This window comes from Manis pentadactyla, chromosome 8 (assembly GCF_030020395.1).
Source record: "Manis pentadactyla isolate mManPen7 chromosome 8, mManPen7.hap1, whole genome shotgun sequence".
NCBI classification, from domain to species: Eukaryota; Metazoa; Chordata; class Mammalia; order Pholidota; family Manidae; genus Manis; species Manis pentadactyla.
The window spans coordinates 81,764,697-81,778,313 of record NC_080026.1 but is presented as its reverse complement, the minus strand read 5'-3'; positions in this window follow the sequence as shown (position 1 = coordinate 81,778,313).

Genomic DNA, 13,617 nt, shown 5'->3' with positions numbered 1-13,617 from the left:
TGTTAAGTACTGTATCATTGTTGGCTAAGAAGCAAAAGATCTTTTTAAAGTGGAGAATGGTGGGAGGAGCATCTGAAAAAAAAATATCAATACAACCTTAGCTACAAAGCCTCAAATCCAGTACTCTGTCCCGTTTAGGGAAGGAGGCTTGAGTATTGCAGTACTTTGCTCATCTTTTAGATCTTGCCCCCTTTTAGCACTGGTTTAGAACCTTGTGGAAAATGTATCTTTGTAAGCAGCAGCAGTGGATTTACATAATCATCCATTTATTCATTTATTTATTCATTTGTTCACTAAATAAAGTATTGTGAGTACTTTAGTGTGTGTATCAGGGATAAAATGTGCAAAATCCTAGGGATAAAATGTAAGACAGGCATAGAAACTGATCTTAAGGAGAACACAATCTGGTGCAGGAGACTGGTGTGAGCATAATCTTTTGTCCACAGTACAATTTACTGGGGAACAAAGATAAGGAGGCAGTTAATTCTGACTGGTAGTGATTGGGGAGGAGGACTTGGAAGATCACAAAAAAAGTAACATTTGAATAAGTCTTGTATGTGCAAAGAATGAGAAATGGTCCTTGACTAGGACAACATACACAAAGTCCTGAGAAGTCATGCTTGGAGAAGAAAGAGGGACTGAGGGGTGAGGCTAGAGCAGAGCAAGTAAACAGGGATTTTGTAGGAAATGAGGAAATTTAGTTTTCGATTTATGGAGGATGTGTTTTTATTTGTCCAGCAACTCATTGGAGAACTCTCACATTCCTAGTTCAAGTTACTTAAATAGAGCTGACCCCATCTCCTGCCTTGAGTGGCAATAAATGTGCCATTGTTTAATAAGAACAGAAAAATTATTTAATAAAAATATCTTACTGGTTTGACAAAATCTGGCAAAATTTAAGATTTATGAAAAATATTACTATCAGGAACTCATAGCCTTGACAAAGTTTGGGAAGCACTGATACATATGATGAGAAGCATGCTTCCAACTCTAATATTCAATTAAGTATCATATGAATAAGGTAGATGCAGTGCCAGCAACAATCATGAGGTATTTTATTGGTGAAGAGGGAACATTAAATCATAATGACTAGATAACTAGAACATTTGTTCTTATGTGAAAGAGTCTTCAGAATGATAGGCCAACTGATAGAAACTGTGTCCTCAAAAATTAACAAATTTGTTAATTGTTTAAATAAGTTGGGTTAGACTAATTCTTTTTCCTGGAATATGTGTGTTTTGTGGCCAATGTATATTTCTTTACCCTTTGTTTAATTTGAGGTGGTGGTCAACTAGTGAATAATTTATTGACAGTATAATAAGGACCGGGGAATAATATATTTCCAGTGAATATTCCTGGATTCCCTTAGAATGGAGTTGGCTGTTCCTATAAACCCTGATTCTAACAATTCTATTAGGGAAATTGCTAAATTGTGGAAGCTCTTTGTTTTGATGATATCTTAGAAGCAAACAACATGGAGCAATACTTTATTGCTATATTCTTAGCTTTGCATATATATTAAAATGTAAGGCTGGCCTCCCGTCTCACAAGGCAGAACAGTGGTGAGAACAATGGCCCAAACATCTGCTGCTCCACTTGTTAGTGGAAGAAAGGATTTTGAGGCACTGAGTGCAGTCTAGGTGAGAATTCCCAGTGAGTTACAGTTAGGAGGAAGGAGCATCCGGCTCAGAATGCTACTTTTCCATTAATAATGAAAGTATTGATGTCATCATTGCCACTGCTCTTGCCATGGTTATTAATCTCAAGTTTCTCAACTGTCTGCTGCTGTAGAAAATAAACTCAGTGGTTCTTTTGGTGTGGAATTGAACATGGACTTAGTTCAGAGGAGCTACTTCTAATGCCATCAATTTGAAGCCTTGATTTTCTAGGCATCTCACCCAGCAGCTACAAGGCAGTAACAGTGTTTTAGCTGGGAGATGAGTGAAGCTAGAGAAAAAAAACATATAGGTACAAAAAAATCCTTTGTTAGAGATTTGGGTGAGGGAAAGAAATTCTGTTTCTGAGTCACACTATTCTGTTGATTTCTTTTAAAAAGGAAAAAATGGGACATTCTAGCTTGACACAGCTGAGATGAAATCAGCTTGATCCCGCTATCTAAAGCTTCAGAAATGATTGCAGCTGGCTAATCTCTAATTATAGAACCTCTGTAATTGGTGATCTAAGTAAACGGGTCTGTGGTTTGACTTTTGTGATCCCAGGCTTTATGAAAACCTGGGAGTTTAAGATTATGTTTTTTCCCTCTGCATAATAAACTAAATAAATTTAACTCTTGGTGAAAATATAATTATGGGAATGCAGATGATATTTTTATTCCTTTTGCTGACCAGAGTATGCCCTAACTGTGACTTTGGATGAAACTATTAAATTCTGTTTCCATGGGATCTAGTCCAGAGCATTCAGCTCTGACGTCCTAAGATATCTGGAGAGGCCAAGGTCAACATCAGCAATTCTGAGTTTAAGAGAAAGTTTATTTCTCTAATGGTTTGTGTTTAGAGAAGATTTTCAGACAGAATTACTGCATTTCAACTTTACTCTGAATGCTTCATTGATCATTTGTCTTTCTTGCTTCACTCTCTGCGTTAATTCTGACTATTTTCACAGACTGGTTTAGAGAGAAACAACTCGTAAAATTGAATCTAGGTAAATTATCAATGTCAATGTATCAGTCTGTTTGGGCTGTTATAACAAAATGCTATAGATTGGGTGGCTTCAACAACAGACATGTGTTTCTTGTAGCTCTGGAGGCTGGGAAGTCCAAGACCAAGGTGCCAGCTGCTTCTGTTCCTGGGGAGGACACTTCCCGGCTTGCAGACAGCTGTCTTCTCCCCATGCTGTCGTGTCCTGGCAAGAGAAGGCAAGCTCTCTATTCTTTCCTTATAAGGGTACTACTCCCATCATGAAGACCCCACCCTCATGTCCTCTTCTCAACCTATTAACCTCAAAGGCTCCACTTCCCAATACCATCACATTGGGGGTTAAGGCTTCAACATGTGAATTTTGGAGGGACATAAGCATTCAGCCCATATTAGTCAGGAAAACTTTGGTTAGCTCTCAACTTGTCACTTTAAGAGAAGGAGAGAGATGACAGATTTATTTGGTTAAAGGGCTCTCAAGCCATCTCATGATGGTCATACACCCAGCCTCAGACACCATCTTTGTCTTTGGTATCACATCATTATGATTCATACTGGGAATGTTGCTCAAAACACTGAGAAATCTTTAGATACCAGAGCACCAGTATGCAGTATGTTCTCCATATAGATCAATAAACTTGGGCTCATAAACTACAAAGATTTTCACTGTGTTTTGAAGTTAAAAGATTTTAATTAAAAGCAAGCAAGAAATTTTACATAAATGGCAACCTTCATTCTCTAAATACTTTAGTAAGATATCTGGTTATTATAAAAATATACAATATAACTTCTATTTTAATTATTCAGATAGCCAATTGTTGGACAAATTTAACTCTTCTTTACCGCCCACACCAATCTGTTACTAAGCAATCATCAGCCCTAACTCAGAAAATGTGTCTTTTCCTGGATTCATTAGAAAGCAGAGTCTCAAGCAAGGGATTAAAGTGCTGAAACTCTGAGAAGTATCAGCCTGGGGTGGCAATGTGAGGAAGAAGGGGAGGGAGTCAGAGGAAGAGCAGTGTTATGTGTTGTGACGTTTTCATGGGACTGCATGTCCCACGGAGCCACAGAGTGGAAGGGCAGGACTTTCAGGAGGCATGCTCCCTTAGCAGGAAGGACTCTCCAGAAGGGAGGAGGACAGAGAGCTCCATGTAGTCCATGGAAGTGAGGAAGGAGGACAGTTGTATCTGTCTGGTTCCTTCCTGTCTCCCGTTTCTCACTGGTCAAGTTTCACTCTACAGAGACGTAACCCCCCCATGTTTCTGGATGGTGCCATCAGTCCCTTTAGCAGCTTAGGAAGCCACTCTACAGCATTCATGGCCTGAAAGGCAGGGGCGATTGGGCATGAGGGTCATGGGGCCGTGGAGGCCTGAGAATCTAACTCATGCCTTCCGTCTTGGAGAATTTAGTGCCAGTAGCAGCCATGCTGTGGTCCAGGAGGCAGCCATTGCTTAGAAAGCAGGGGGCAGTCAGCCAGCTGGAGTGGGCATACAAGGTTCAGTCTGAGACAAAATCCTACTATATAATCCAAAACATGATAATGTATGAAATTTAGAAAAAGTAAAAAGGTAAAAGAAGCATGAAAGTGATTATTGTTTAGGAAAATTGACCTACATGTAAACATAGACCTAAATTCATAAATTTAGTCAGGATTCTCTAGAAACAGAACCAATAGGAGATTATTTATCTATATCTCTGTACATACATGTATGCACAAAAATATGTTATAAAGAGTTGGCTCATATAGTCATGGAGGCTGGTAAATCCAAAATCTGCAGGGTGTGCTGATGGTGCAAAGGACCCACAGAAAGCTGATATCTAATTTTCCAGTTGGAAGACTGTCAGGTAGAAAGTGCTAGTGTTGCAGATATATTCTGAAGGTAGTTGGCTAGAAAATTCTCTTAGCTGGGGAGAGTCTGTCTTTCTGTTCAATTCAGATTTTCAGCTACTGGATGAGGCACACCCACATTAGGGAGGAGAATCTGCTTACTCTACATATAAAATTGTAATTTAATCTAATATTAAAGTGTAGCAATTTAAACATTAATCCTATCTAAAACCAGCCTTCTAGAAACTCAGAATAATGTTCGATCAAATATCTGGGTGTCCTGTGACTGAGTCAAATTGACACATAAAATTAACCATCACAAGTGTCAATCCACTTTACAAGAAAATTATCTGTCAAATAGTATGAAGGTTCTAAAGCTAAGAAGCTCTGAATTCAAGCCCAGGCTCTGCCAGTTATTAGCCTTTTGACCCAGGATACCACAGTTCATGTCTTTGGGTCTTGGGCTCCTCATCTATAAAATCTGGAGGTTAGATGTCTAATGACTTTACAGCTCTAAAATTCACTGATTATAATTATATTATCTATATATATTATACCAAACATGTGTTATAAAGTGGTGAGAGGCCAAACTCCACCTTCAGTTAAAGCCTATGTAAACTTGTAGCAAGACAGATTTCTGTGAGCTATATGAGAGAACCTCATGATTTACTAAAGGGAAAGGGGATGAAGGAGACTGAAAAATTATTTCCTGGAGAAGATCAGGAAGATAGTGATACACCTGCTTTCTGACTCCATATACTTTTTGCTTAAAGTAGGGCCATTTTGCACCTGCAGTTCAAGGTACCACTGTAATTCCTGATGAGTAATTCCACAAATTGTATATTTTATGTTTAAGTGTTTGCTGTCCTAAATATTATTTGACATTGTAAATGTCTGATCTATAAATAGCTGCTGAGAGCAAAGAAATATAGCTGCTACAAACAAAGAAAATGAAGAGTTCAGAGAAGAAATTGGGGAAATAGATTTGGAAAGTCATTAAACAAAATAAAATTTTCCTATCCTGTCCAGTCTTTTGTGGCTATACTGTTAAGAACAATGGCATTTAGCTTGCTGGTTCTTTTGCTTTCTTTTTTTTGTGTGTGTGATAATTCTCTTAGCACCTTTGTCTCCTTGCTCCTGTTGCTTTCTATCCCATTCCCTTTGTATGGGAGTAAATGTGCTCATATGCAGAATCTTGCTCTAAATGTACTCAACTCTGACATGTATAAACATAAAGAAAACATCTCAGATAAGAATCATCAGGTCTGAACATATGCAACAATTATAATTAGATTATGCCATAGATTTTATTTACATATCTATATATACACACACACACATACATATATATAAATAATAATTACTGGTATTAATATCCTAAGTTGGCTTTTGTTATTCCAGTGTGAGAGTATGTGAGATTGATAGGCTTGATAGCTTTGATATAAAATAGTAAACTTGAGAAATAGGAAATAGGAAATATTCGGTCATTTGGGTGAAAAAAAATTCCTTGACTATTTTTTTTTTCATCCAAACATGCCTTCTCAAGACAGTTATATCTTGAATCAGTCAATTTGTTATCATCCTGTCGGGGAATACCTTTGGTACACAAGCCACGTGCTCTAGGACCTCCTCTCCCTGTCGACACAAAGGTGGTGCGGAGAGACTTTGCTCTCCGTGGCCAGCTAGTTTCTCATTATGACTGAAATGGCAGTGTGTGTGGCGGCCATATTTCACAATGGGAACAGAAAAACAGAGAAAGCCAAATCAGAGAGAGAGAGGACGGGAGACCGGAGGAGAGGAGAAGACAGAAGAGAAGAGGGAGAAGAGAGAAGAGGAGGAGGAGGAGGGGGAGAAAACAGTCAGCAGCGAGGTGAACGGATGATGGCGGAAGAGCACAAGGCGAGTGTGAGTTCTTGTTACCTCAATCTCAAGTAAAGACTGCAAAGTGATAGTTTATGGGCTAAATCCAGCCCATAGAAACATTTTTAGTTGATCTACACAGTTTTCAAAAATTAACTTCCAACAGAGATTTTATGTTAAAAAAATCTATATTCTTAACTTTAAAAAAAGTGTAAAGTATGGCAGTCTTTGACCTAAATTCCTTCATGGCAGCAATCGGCTGCAGCTGAGTAATAGGCATCTTCTTTAGGCAGAACACAAACTCTGTTCAGTTTATCAAACTCCAGCACCCCTTATTTCTTCCTTCCCAACTGGTTAAACTGGCTTATGATACCTGCCTGACTTCTTTGGGCTTTTCATTTAAAGACTCTTGCAGGAGCCTCTTCTTTGGTCTAATCACCTTTAAATATTTATTCTCTCCAATCTACTTGGCATATCATAGGTGCCAGTGACTAATGAGATTAATTAATGGAGATATTGCTTAAAAACAAGCCTGCTTCTAACATCTGAGGGAACTGGAGCATGAATATAGATATTTAAAAGTGAAAAAAAGCAAGTTAATAAACTGTTACTAAGTTAAATCCATTCTATCCTCCAGTTGTGGCAAATATATCTTCATTATCACAAATCAAAAATATATTTTAAACTATAGTTTTGATAGAATTAAATCTGGCAAAATGCCAAAGATGCCTGAATTTAATTATTTTACACATATATGGTTTTTTAAATGGGCTTGTGATGTTTGGAGGAGTAGTAAAATAAAGATCTACAAATTTATAAATTATTTTATATTTATCCCATAAATTTATGTTTCTTTTATTTCAACAAAACAAATGCTTATGTTATTAAATCAATGTTTTCAAATTTGTGGCCTGTTCTCATCAATGATGTCTTTGTTAGTTATTTTGGTTTTTAAATTATTCTTATTAATTTCATTTCAGACAGGGAAACTTCATTGTTCTAAAACAATAGCCATTGGGATTGTCAAAACAATGTATAAAGCAGTTTTTCAATTTGGGAATAATCATGAACTCATATCAAAGTCTTGAATCTGTGTGTCATGTGCAAACACTGTAATAGGATTGCGTATTGTAAGAATAATCACAGAAAATACTACAAAATATCTTAATTTCACTATATATATCTATATCGCACATTCCTTAGTTTTCACCCTATCTTAAAGTAATTTTAGATCCATAAAGTCATATAAAGAAGTGTTATCATGCTTCATGCATGTATGTCTTTAGGTATAAGTTATGTGTTTGTGTGTTTGTATTTGTGTGTGTATATATATGTGTTTCAACCATCCAGGTTAATCTATCAAAAAAGGGACAATTGTATATGGTTCAACCTGATATGTATTTAAATTACATGAATTGCTTTATATTGTAAAATATTCCCCAGCTGCCAATACCTCACTAATTTGTCAGTGTCATTAGAATAATGAGTAGCAAAGAGGAGAGGAAAAATGGTTGCTCACCACTTCTGGGAATTACTTCGTTATGCAAGAATCTAGTGCATTTGAGCATTCTGAGAGGAGGGATTGACAAGTTAACTAATTTGTCTTTTCCCTTACTCAAGCTATTTTGCCATTCATATTCTCCCAGTACTCTGAAGTGGAATCTGTGGAAGAATATGCAGACCACCAGAGTGCTTGGACACAGTTGCTTTTCTTTTTGAGAATATGTGGAGGAGTGTGGTCCTGAGGCTGAAGTGGTGTTAGAGGCAGGAGTGAATGTTTAACTGTTGGTCACAGTCAGTGCTGAGCACTGGGTCCCAAAGAACCCACATGCCATCTCATGTCCACTAATAGTTCTTTAAAGCACTGACCCAGAACAGAGCTCCCTCTTGCCCGAGTCTAAGGGTAACACTGGCTGTCAAATTCATACTCTGAAGCATGGCATTTATCATAACAGGATCCTACTCAGAAGTACTCATGGATGCCCAGAAAACAATCAAGTATGGCATTATGGTCCCTATGCGAGCAGATCCTCAACACAACCTTGCTGACCTTACTTCCTACTCTTGGCCCTTAACAGTCTCAAGGGCAGAAATTGCAATTAAAATGAGAAATTCTGGGTGCCAGGTACTACATGTGCATTATTTCTTCCCAGCCTTAAAGGCTTGCAAGACTATAGAATTTGAAACTTAGAAATGTTAAGAAATTAGATGTTAAGCAATTTCTTCAAGATTCCCACCCAGATCTCTAAAGGTGGTAATTTTTCCACCAAGGCAGGTTTTTCGTAAAAACTCAGAGAAGGCTTTTCTTTTCTGCACAGTCCCTCCTTGCCCTGGATTTAAAATGTGCTCAGATAATGTTTGTAGCTGAATCCACTTGTATTTTTACTAGAACCTCGTAGCATTAGATATCCAAAGCTGTGATATGTTTTCTCCAGGCAGAAGGATGAATGGCTTAATTTACTAAACAGAAGCTGACTTTACACTGCATGTTGCCCACAAAGAATACATGGAATTTGTACTTGCTGGTTCTCTCTGCTCCTGTTATGTTGGTTTAGACTGGCGGCTGGCCGAATAAGGTGATGATTTCTATTTAGAGCTCTTCGAGATACTGATAGTCCTTGACATTTCTTTATTCTAGAGTATATGACAGTGAATTCCTAGCATGAGAGTTAGTTCCTTGGTTTCCTGCTAAAACTTAGAAAAGAACAACTAACATTCTTTAAAAATTGTCGTATATGAGGTTTTGGTTATTTGAGATTTTACCTAGTTACAAAGTGTGTATGTGAACTGGATACCATCTGGCAACTTCAAAAAATAAGCAATCATGTAAAATACTCTAGCAGATAACAATAATGAAAGTGACTGGGGGCTAGATGACACTGGAAACTCAAAAGGCACATGCCTATAGAACTTACTGTGCATATTCATATGGCTTTATTGTTCATCTGTTTCACCAGTATAATTTCATTATTCCATTACCTTCATCAATTTGATTTCACTCTTCCAAGGTACTGTAGCCCAGGAACATAAAAGTTGCAAATAAATTTACTGTTTATTTTGGGAACTTACCATAAAGACCCATTAAATGAACATCAAACTATTCAACTCTTCAATGGAGAACATAAAACCACCGTCTACACACCAAGACTCTTTGAACCCTGTGCCTCAAAATCCTCACCTTGCTATATCCACAGATCATAAATTATTGTATTGTGATCTTTACTTAATGCTAATCATGCCCTCCTCGCATTTGAATGATCCACCTTAAACCAGACTCCACAATCTCATAAATATCCCAACTTTGCCATCCTTGCTTTAAGAGGTATTAGGACTCTGGCATGGTAGTAGTCTCCCTCATCAGGTGAGAATAAGCTGAGCTTTGTGTTATCAATAGCTGTTTCAGTGATATTTGGGGGAGCTAGCATTTGGCAAAGGAAAAATGGCCTGAATACTGATAATTAGTGAAGCTTGGTGATAGGCATATGGGATTTTATACTAGTTTATTTTTGTGTATGTTGGAATATAAAAAAAAAAAAGAAGAGAAGAAGCTAAATTCCTTGAGTAAAAACCTATCTGGGCTGGAGGCCAAGGAAAGGATCTGCTGAGGGAGTGATGAGAATTGAAGACAGTGCGATGACTGGAAAATAGAGCTCTGGTGTCAATTTCCTGTAGCACTGGATGTGGTCTGCCTCAATTTGAGGAGTGTGAACATGAAACTCCCAACCCAATTCTTGACAGTATACAGCACAACAAATATCCCTGTTCACTCAGGAATGGTACAAGGCAGGCCCCAAGCTATAATATTGTTCTTAAGGACATGTTATTGACCAGTGGAGACAGACTACCCTGCCAGAGTACCCACTCCAAAGCCTGGAGAGTGTGACGTGATCCTCCTCCACTGTGCTGTTTCTCATAATGGTAGGAAGAAGGTAGATAACACATAAGTAAGGGGATTGTGAAGATTCAAAATAGCAGAGAAGCCAGACAGTTGGGAGAATCCCAAGGTGAAATTGGAAATTCAGATACCCCCATTGCCTCTTAATGTCCACATGTACTTTTCCTGCCACTTCTTTCCTCTTTTTTTTTGATACTGTTCATAATCCCTAGTTTTCTCCTTCTGAGCCTTCTCCATGACTTCAGTAGCCTCCAAACACTTCCTGTCCTCCACTTCTACTCCCAGATCTTCAGTGACTATAATGGGGGTGGGATGGGGAGAGAAGGAGATGTCAGTCTCTTCAGTTTCCTCCCACAGACCCAACTTCATGAATGGTGGAGTCATAGGTAGCCAGGCTTAGCCCACAGAAGCCAGTTTACTCATAATGTTGCAGAAATTGGAGGCAAACAGTATCAAAATTGTTCCACTCTATTTCCAAAAGTAGAACACAGTTTTTTTATTAGGTTACTGTGTCTTAGAAGATCGTAAGTAAGATCCACAAGTCAACATTCTATTTAATGAGCCAATCAATGTTTAGTAGTATTGTAATTATCATTAATTTCAATTGTTAACCCCTGGCCAGTCCTTTATCGTTTTCATCAAGTCATTTGTATTGATGTGGTCATTGCCTATATTGAGTTTTAATATCAAAGTTTTTCCCATATGTGTGCACAGTTGTTTTTTCTTTTCTTTTTCTTTCCTTTCACTCCTCCCCTCTTTCCTTCTTTCCCTCTTTCTCTTTTCCTCCCTTCCTTCTTATAAAAATGGGGCATGCAAAAAAATGTAAAAATATTTTTGTATTTCCTAAGAATCACTGATTTTTAAGCTTACAAAGCCACTGATGACCATCAAGTCTGGCTGCCTAATAATTTAGGACATGGAGGTGCAGAACAGTTAGCCACTCACCACACAGGTTGAGTGTGCTAATGAAAGAGCTAAGGCATCTTTCAGGCTCCAGAACTCCTCATGTGGACTTTTTCTTATGCTACTCTCTAAGCTTTTAAGCTTTCAGAATTTAGTTATTGATAAAAAGTATGTCTAATGGGTGATACACTTTTAAAAATGGATCTTTTTTTGTAAGTTGATTCTGGATATTCTACTTTTGCTCACTAGATTGACCATTTCTGATCAGTTTTGTGGCAGTAATCCATGTCCTGTTGGTTCTAGGTCTAGATATTTACTATTTTAGTTGAAAGTCACACCATCACCTGTGAATTTTTAATGACTATCTGAGGACTGTTAAGTTAGTTGGTTCCTGTGCAAAGCCAAGACCAGTGACAACAGGCCCAGCAGTGATCTGAGTTAAATTCTGCACTGAAAGATTGATACCAAATTTAGAAATGCAGCAGCCCTGACTGCTCCAGGGCCCAAGGGAATGAAGCTGTCTCTGGATGCCTGTAAACCACCTACAATGACGAGCAGTTTACAAGGTCCATGGAAGATGGAGCTAAGTCATTTTCTCAAGGAGGTGATGAAGGCAGAATTTATTCTATACTAATATTCATTTAGTAATTAAAAATAGTTGTGGAGTTAGACATTATGCTTTTGGAACTATAAATGCATCTACAATTTTCAATATCAGGAAATAGTATTCCTGCCCAGCTTTAGCAAAGTATGACTTCTGGGTTACTTTTCTGGTATGATTGGTAGCTGATAAAATTGACTAAGTTTCATTAGCTCACATTTGTGAACCTACCTGGGAAAAGCAGGAAGAAGGAGAGAGAGAGAAGGGCAAGTTAGAAGAAAAAAAGGAGGACTATAAGATTTTTCTTTATTGCTACTGTGTAAAATGAACATCAAAATTGCTTCATATTTGGATTTTATCCAGCTTTTATCTAACTAGCTAATGCTGGCTTCATTAGCAACATGTTCTAAGCTAGAAGTTCTTAATTTTTTTTTCTCCTCCAAGCCATACCGAGTGAATGATGGCTGGGGTGTGGAATTTTCCCATCAGTATGTCAGGGTTATAAGCAGTTGCCAGTGGAAGAGCTGCAGCAATGCCATCCCTTAATCTCCACTGAAGGATGCAGTTAGGAATGTAAGAGAGGGTGATGCCACTTTAGAAAAGAATTGGATCTGCTCTAATATATGATTTAGAAATTGAGTTATTCACAAATGTTGGTATTTGACAAATGACTTGCAAGTTGCAACATATCTCACAGTTAATCACGTTATGCCAGGTTTTGAAACAACACTGTTGAGCACTGTGGCTTGAATTAGCTAAGTAAAGTAGCCAGACTTTTTGTTCCTTGAGAATATCAGAAATCTTGCCTCTCTTCATAATAGCACTATCTTCCAAACACCCATCCATCTACACAAACATGTATATGTAGCTGATTAATGGTCTATTGAGATAGAAGTAGTTATCTGCTGTCATGACTTCAACCAACTGTAATAAGGAAACCAACAATAATTATTCCTACATGCATCAGTGTGTCTGTGGAAGATGGTTACAAATTCTTTGACCCTCCCTCCATCAAGAGGCAGGTCTATTATCCTGCCACTGACTCTCAGTTGGCTAGTATCTGCTTTGACCAATGTAGTATGGCAGAAGTAATATTATACCATTCTAGGCCAAATCTTTAAGTGGACTGGCAGCTTCTGCCTTGATCTCTTTGGAGTCAGCTGCCAAGTAAGAAGACAGATTATTCTGACCACTATGCTGTGAGAAGTTCAAGTCACATGGGGAGACCCTGACGGATGAGATGCCATATATAGAGAGAGGTCAAGGAACTTTGGGTTATTGGCTATGTGAACAAAGAAGCCATCTTGAAAGGTGGTCTTCCAGTTTCACACGTCCCAGCTGACGCCAGCTGACGCCACACGGGTCAGAGATGAACTGCCCAGTTGAGCTCTTCTGAAATCTGGACTCTCAAAATCAAAAGCAAAATAAAATAAAATAGTTGTTTTAAGCCATTAAAACAATAGATAATCAGAACAGTGTCTATAGGTTAAGAATTTTAAAGAGATGCAGAATATCATATTGTGAACAAAGGCATTTATGCAAGGTGATTGCCAGTTGAAATGTGTGCCTATTTACATGAGCCAGATCTCAGCATGTGTAATGAAAGAGGATGCTCTCAAGATTTAAAAACAGAAGCATAGTTAAATGGAACCATGGGAGGAGAAAGAAAAACTTAGAAACTTCTCTTTGAAGGTGTAGGAGGAATTAAGGAGAGAAAAATACCCTTTCCCCTTCATAGAACAAAGAAGGCTTTGCTGAGTGGGCCTCAGGTATCTTGGATGTATTCTGCTTATGTGTATCCAGGAAAGTACAAGACTGTTCTTATTCAACAGGATGACTCATTAAATTGCTATCCATGTTTAACTAGAGCTTCAGT